Source organism: Solanum lycopersicum, chromosome 9 (assembly GCF_036512215.1).
Source record: "Solanum lycopersicum chromosome 9, SLM_r2.1".
NCBI classification, from domain to species: domain Eukaryota; kingdom Viridiplantae; phylum Streptophyta; class Magnoliopsida; order Solanales; family Solanaceae; genus Solanum; species Solanum lycopersicum.
The window spans coordinates 20500305-20507990 of NC_090808.1; positions in this window are offsets into that span (position 1 = coordinate 20500305).

Consider the following 7686-nt stretch of genomic DNA (forward strand, 5'->3'; position numbering starts at 1 on the left):
AGTGAATTACCAATTTCCAAAAGAGGCAGTCCTCGAATGGAAAGGTAATATTGGGGCACAAAGAGGTAAATTTATCTCTTATCTTAAGGCAACGAAGATGATTTCCAAAGAATTCATATGTCACCTGGTCAGAGTGAAAAATGTAGATGAAGAGCCACCAACTCTTCAATCCGTTCCAGTGGTAAATGAATTTCCCAATGTGTTTCTTGAAGATCTTCCAAGTTTGCCTCCATAAGGAGAAGTAAAATTTGTATATTGATGTGCTTCCAAATACTGAACCTATCTTAATTCCTCTGTATAGAATGGCTCTTACATAATTACAAGAGTTGCAGGAGAAATTAAATGACTTATTAGAAAAAGGGTTCATAAGGCCTAGTACATCCCAATAGGGAAGACCAGTTCTATTTGTACGCAAGAAAGATTGATTGTTAAGAATGTTTATCGACTACCGGCAGTTTAATATGGTAACGATTAAGAACAAATATCCCCTCCCTAGAATTGATGATTTGTTTGATCAGTTACAAGTAACTAGGTATTTTTCAAAGATCAACCTGAGGTGGGGTTATCACCAAGTGAGGGTCAAGGACAAAGATATACCAAAATATCTTTCCGAACACAGTATGGTCATTTTGAGTTCTTAGTCATGTCATTCGGTCTAACAAATGCACCATCAACTTTTATGGATTTGATGAATACGGTGTTCAAGCAATTTTTATATGTGTTCTAGATGACATTTTGGTGTATTGATGATCGGAAAAGGATCATGCTAATCGTTTGCTGCAAGTTGTACAAATTCTTCGTGATCGTAAATTGTATGCAAAGTTCTCTAAATGTGAGTTCTGGCTGAAATTTATGGCATTCTTACTTCGTATTTTATCTGATGAATGAATAAGTGTTGATAATTAAAAGATAGAAGGAGTGAAAAACTTGCCAAAACCTAAAACACCTAAGGAGATCCATTGTTTTCTTGGATTGGAAGGTTATTACAAAAGGTTCGTTGAAAGATTCTCTTCCACTGCTGCACCCTTAACAAAGCCTACACACAAAGAAACCATGTTTAAGTGGAATGATTGGTATGAAAGAAGCTTCCAAGAGATGAAGGTTAAATTAACTTCTACACATGTATTGGTTCTTCCAGAAAGCACAAAAGGCTATGCAATATACTGTGATGCATCGAGAGTGGGCTTAGGTTGTGTATTGATTTAGCATGGTAAAGTTATAGCTTATGGCTCGAGGTAGCTGCGGCCACATGAGAAAAATTATCAATCCATGGTCTATAGATAGCAGCAGTTGTGTTTGCTTTGATGATACGGCACCACTACTTGTATGGAGTTCATGTTGATGAAGAGGTTGCAATATCTTTAAGCAAAAGCAATTAAATCTGAGGCAGCGAAGGTGGCTGGAGCTATTTTAATATTATGACAATGACATCTTTTATCATCCAGGTAAAGCTAATGTAGTAGATGATTCTTTAAACCATAAAATAATGGAAAGCACTTATGGGCAGTCTGTGGAAACACAAGGAATAACTAAGGATCTGTGCCAACTAGTAAACTTGGGCGTTCGGCTTCTTGAATCTCAAGACGAAGGGGTTATTGTACGAAATGCGGCAGAATCCTCATTAGTAGTGGAAGTGAAAAAGAAGTAGTACACTGATCCTATTCTTTCACAGCTTAAGGAAAATGTACAACATGGTATGACAAAGGCATTTGACCATACACAAGAGGGAGAACTTCGATGTCACAATAGACTGTGTCTACCTAATGTAGATGAATTAAGAAAGAGGATCATTAGCGAAGCAAATCATTCAAGATACTCTGTTCATTTGGGGTCAACTAAAACGTATCCTGACTTGAAAGAAATGTATTGGTGGGGGGACATGAAGAAGAACATTGCAGAATTTGTTGCTCAATGTCCAAATCATCAGCAGGTAAAACTAGAACACCAAAAGCACGGAGGTTATATGCATTGTTTAGAACTTCTGATTTTGAAATGGGACATGATCAACATGGATTTTGTCACTGGTTTTCCTCGCCTATTCTTGAAGTTTGACTCCATATGGGCAATAGTTGACAAACTTACGAAAGCAGCGCACTTCATGCCGGTGATGACTACTTACACAGATGAAGAGTATGTTAGGTTGTACTTTAAAGAGATAGTTTTACTACATGGAGTGCCAATCTCTATAATATCTGATAGATGATCTCAATTCATTGCATATTTTTGGAAGTCATTACAGAAGAGTTTGGGAACAGAAGTGAATTTAAGTACAACCTTTCACCCTCAACGGATGGCCAGGCAGAACGTACAATTCAGACACTTGAGGATATGCTGCGATCTTATTATTAAATTTCAAGGGTAGTTGGGGTATTAAATTTATTATAACAATAGCTATCATTCGAGCATTAAAATGTTAAATTTATTATAACAATAGCTATTTCGAGCATTAAAATGTAACCTTATGAAGCTTTATATGGTCCAAAGTGTATATCACTAATTGGCTTGTTAGAAACAGGTCAAACTGCCTTATTTTGGCCAGATCTTATTCATCAAGCTATGGAAAAAGTCAAAGTGATACTGCAGCGGCTAGAAACAGCTAAAAGTCGACATATATCATATGTGGATATTAGAAGGAGAGACTAGAATTTTCTATAGGGGATTGAGTGTTCTTGAAGGTATCTTCGTTAAAAGGGGTAATGTGGTTTGGTAAAAAGGGAAAGGTGAGTCCACGCTATATAGGGCCATATAAGATTATTCGAAAAATCTTCCAAGTAGCCTATGAGTTGGAGCAACTACAGGATCTTTCATAAGTTCATCCGGTGTTTCATCTCTAAATGCTTTGAAAATGCATAGGTGACCCATCTCGTATTACTCCTACTGAAGATGTACAAGTAATGGGATATCTCACATATGAAGAAGTACACATCGCTATTCTAGATCGACAATTTAGGAAGTTAAGAAATAAAGAAGTCGCTTTTGTAAATGAACTATAGAGGAACCAACAAGTAGAAGAAATTACCTGGGGGTGGAAGAATCAACGAAATTGAAGTATCCAAACCTCTTCCAAACTGGTGAGAAGGATCAAAATGTTAGTGGAGGTGTTGACAAGTATAAGTCTATATGTTCAATGTGATTAATAGTAGTACTAACTTAGGCTTTAAACTTGTTTGGGCTAGAAAACCTTGCTAATATTTGAGGACGTATGTTTTAAGGGGGGAAGGATGTAACGGCATGCATTATGTATATGCTTGTTCTATTCATGTTATTCTAGACATAGACTTATACTGTAGGTAAGTGATCATGTTCCTTATATGATTAGTGTTTGTTTAAACTAGCCGGACATGATGTGATGCCTTCCAAGTTACAGCGTGTTTATAGTAAGTAGACTCCAATGGAATTATTTAAGCTAGAGATAGTAAGGTGGTAATTGAGCTTAAAGTTGAAAGTTAAGTTCTATGTTGAAGGAAAAGCAAGTAATATTTAGAAAATGGAATAAACCAATTGAGCTGCTTGCTTGGCTTTATTAAGCTAGCAGCTGCATCACAAACTTGAATTATAATATAGTTAATGGTCCCAAGTTTTATGGACCAGATTTAGGCTTATATTATTGGGCTCACTTGAAGCCAAAACCTATTAAAAGAAAATAAAAATAAATGAAAGTGAGCTGCCAAATCTGCCCAAGCCCAATATGGATAAAGACCAAGTGAAAACAATTAGGTTCATCACCTAGTTTGACCTTTTAAGCTTCTTTCTCACATCCCAAGACAGCACCCTAGAAGTTAGGGTACAATACCGGATTGTAGCCGGAGTACTTGACCTCTCGGAAGTCTTATACAAGCCCTTTCATATCATTCATCATATAAACATAGTGAAAAGTAGTGCTGAAGTAAAACTTTTTACAAAACATAAATATAGTCTGCAAATCTCTTTTATATAAAAGAAATAGGAAATACTAAGTTTTAATATACTCATCTTAAGACAAAAGAATACTTGAACCCATACTTCAAAATAGAAATGTAGAAATACTTAGTTTGTTACAAAACTTTGAATAAAAAACATAAGACATATATGCCCTCAAGTCAAGTGAGGACATACTTTAACTTGTCTTGAACGATCTTCTTAGTCTACGTCTTCACTTCTCAATGCTCCTTACCTACCAAGAACTATATAGATAGATAAAAAAAATGGAGTTAGTGCAACCACATATACTAATTATGGCTTTATGCATAAAAATCATAAAAACAGATATTTATTTGAAATATGCATCTTTCATTTAAAAATCATATTATAATCATAAGAAAAATATTTATCAACTTAGAAACACATAGGGAAATATTAAGCCAAAAATCATCATTTTAGAACCCATATTAGAGTGAGTACAATTCACTATACTGTGAAATAATTCACTGTTACAGTGAATTCCATTGTCTTCCATTTTATCAATTTCTAGCATGTTGTTATCTCACTAAAAACTATCCTAAGACTCACTTGAGTAACACAATGTGAGACCACCCATACAATCTCCCTAAGCATACCTAAATGACCCTCAAGAAGACTCATAACAAGTCACATACATACTTCAAAACATCAAACATATCAACATATATGTGATATGACATTTTCCTCTTAAAGGCTATCAAAATACATACTCAAGTAAATCAAGAACATAACGTCCATAGTGACCACTTGAAGATTACTTAAATAGTCCTTAAGACTATCTAAAGCTTAGATCATGTCCACCAAAACAAACAAACTTCCCTAACTAGAGTCATCCTCAAGACCTCCAAAAATAAGACATGAATAGATCATTCTTTATGCCCTCTTCACACTTTAGCTAAGGAATGCTTCAGCCACTTTATATTGGGTACTCATTTATTTATATACTTGTTAACATTATCCATTAGTTCATGAATTCATTAAGACAAACTTCAAATATAACCTTCAAAACTTATTTTGCAATGTCATAACTTCTCCAATGCTAATATGTATTCCACATGATGAGAATAGGCAACCACCGGCATAGACAATGATAGCAAAACATGGAATCCACATTCCTATCCTACTCCAATGAGGTTGTTTTACTTACCAATGGTAGAACTTGGACACATCCCATGTCGGCACATGTAAGGAATATGAATGGCTTATTCATATTCTAGTCTCATAAGTTAACTAGAACTACTTCCTTTAACGTACTCACTCGGTGCTAGCATTCTTTCTCATAGAGTAATTCATACATTAGGTTCACATAGAATAGTTCCATAATAAGTTCATAACCCGATCACATTTACCTACCAAGGAAAGGTCCAATAGGGCTACCTCACAATGGCGACTAGAAGCTCATAATAAATTTCCTGCCGTTCCAGTCGACTAACCTTAAGTCCATAATTCCTTTACTTTGAGGGATATCATTACGGCTTACAACTTCAACAATCTTAACCTTACCAATAAGTAAAGGTTTTCACATAAGAGACTCCCATAACATCATTTAAGGTCAAATGTCTTTCATACATTCAAGACTAAGAGTTATATAACCCTAAATAAAGACATCACAGATTCATAATCATTTATACATCAAGCAAGGGACACAAGTCAAACAAGACAAGATACCACATACTTCACTTTTAACTCATAAATCCAAGTCATTCTAGAATCACATAGGAAACAACCTAACATCTTCAAGTCATGGACAAGATTTAGGCTTACATTATAGGGCTCACTTGAAGCCAAAACATATTAAAAGAAAATAAAAATAAATGAAAGTGAGCTGCCAAATCTTCCATAGCCCAATATGGATTAAGACCAAGTGAAAACAATTAGGTGCATCACCTAGTTTGACCTTTTGAGCTCCTTTGTCACATCCCAAGACAACATCCTAGGAGTTAGGGTACAATATCGGATTGTAGCTGGCGTACTTGACCTCTCGGAGGTCTTATACAAGCCCTTTCATATCATTAATCATATAAACATAGTGAAAAGTAGTGCGGAATTAAAACTTTTTGCAAAACATAAAATAGTCTTCAAATCTATTTCATATAAAAGTAATAGGAAATACTAAGTTTCAATATCATCATATTAAGACACAAGAACACTTGGGACACGACCCATACTTCAAAATACATATATAGAAATACTTAGTCTATTACAAAACTTTGAAAAAAACATAAAAGACATATATGCCCTCGAGTCAAGTGAGGACATACTTCAACTTGTCTTGAACGATCTTCTAAGTCTAAGTCTTCACTCCTCAAAGCTCCTTACCTACGAAAAAACTATATATATATATAGATAGATAAAAAATGGAGTTAGAGCAACCACATATACTAAGTATGGCTTTATGCATAAAAATCATAAAAACTGACATTTATTTGAAATATACATCTTTCATTTAAAAATCATATTATAATCATTAGAAAAATAAATACAACTTAGAAACACATAAGGAAATATTAAGCCAAACATCATCATTTTAGAACCCACATTAAAGTGAGTACAATTCACTGTACGGTTTAATACTTCACTGTGACGGTGAATTCCCTGGTCTTCCATTTTATCAATTTCTAGCATGTTGTTATCTCACTAAAAACAATCCTAAGACTCACTTGAGTAACACAAAGTGAGACCTCCCATACAATCTTCCTAAGCATACCTAAATGACCATCAATAAAACTCATAATAAGTCACATACCACTTCAAGACATCAAACATATCAACATATATGTGATATGACATTTTCCTCCCAAAGGCTATCAAAACACATACTCAAGTAAATCAAGAAGATAACGTCAATAGTGATCACTTAAAGATTACCTTAATAGTCCTTAAGACTACCTAAAGCTTAGATCATGTCCACCAAAACCAACCAACTTCCCTAACTAGAGTCATCCTCAAGACCTCCAAAGAAAAGACATGAAGAGATCATCCTTTAGCTAAAGAATGCTTAAGCCACTTTAGATTGGGTACTCATTTATTTATGTACTTCTTAACATAATTAATTAGTTCATTAATTCATTAAGACTCATACATCACACAAAGGACATTCAACTAATGGTCTTGGACAAGACCTAGAAACTCCAAATAAAACCTTCAAAACTTATTTTTCAATGTCAAGATAGCATCCCATACCACCACCTAAACCTTATAAACTTCTCCAATGCTAATATGTATTCCACATGATGAGAATAGGCAATAACCGGCATAGACCATGATAGCAAACATGGAATCCACATTCCTATCCTACTCCGATGAGGTTGTTTTACTTACCAATGATAGAACTTGGACACATCCCATGTAGGCACATGGTTAAGGAATATGAAGGGCTTCATCATATTCTAGTCTCATAATATAACTAGAACTACTTCCTTTACCATACTCACTGGGTGCTAGCATTCTTTCTCATAGAGTAATTCATACATTAGGTTCACATAGAAGGGTTCCATAACAAGTTCATAACCATGTTTATTATATGATTAGCGTTGGTTTAAGCTATCTCGGATGGTGATGTGATGCCTTGCATGTTTCAGCATGTGTACTACAAGTTAACTTTGACAGAAGTATTTAAACTAGAGATAGTATGGTGGTAATTGAGTTTAAAGTTGAAATTTAAGTGGTAAGTTGAAGAAAAATGGATTAATATTTAGAAAACTGAATTTGAGTTGCTTGCTCGACTTAATTAAGCTAGTAGGTGCG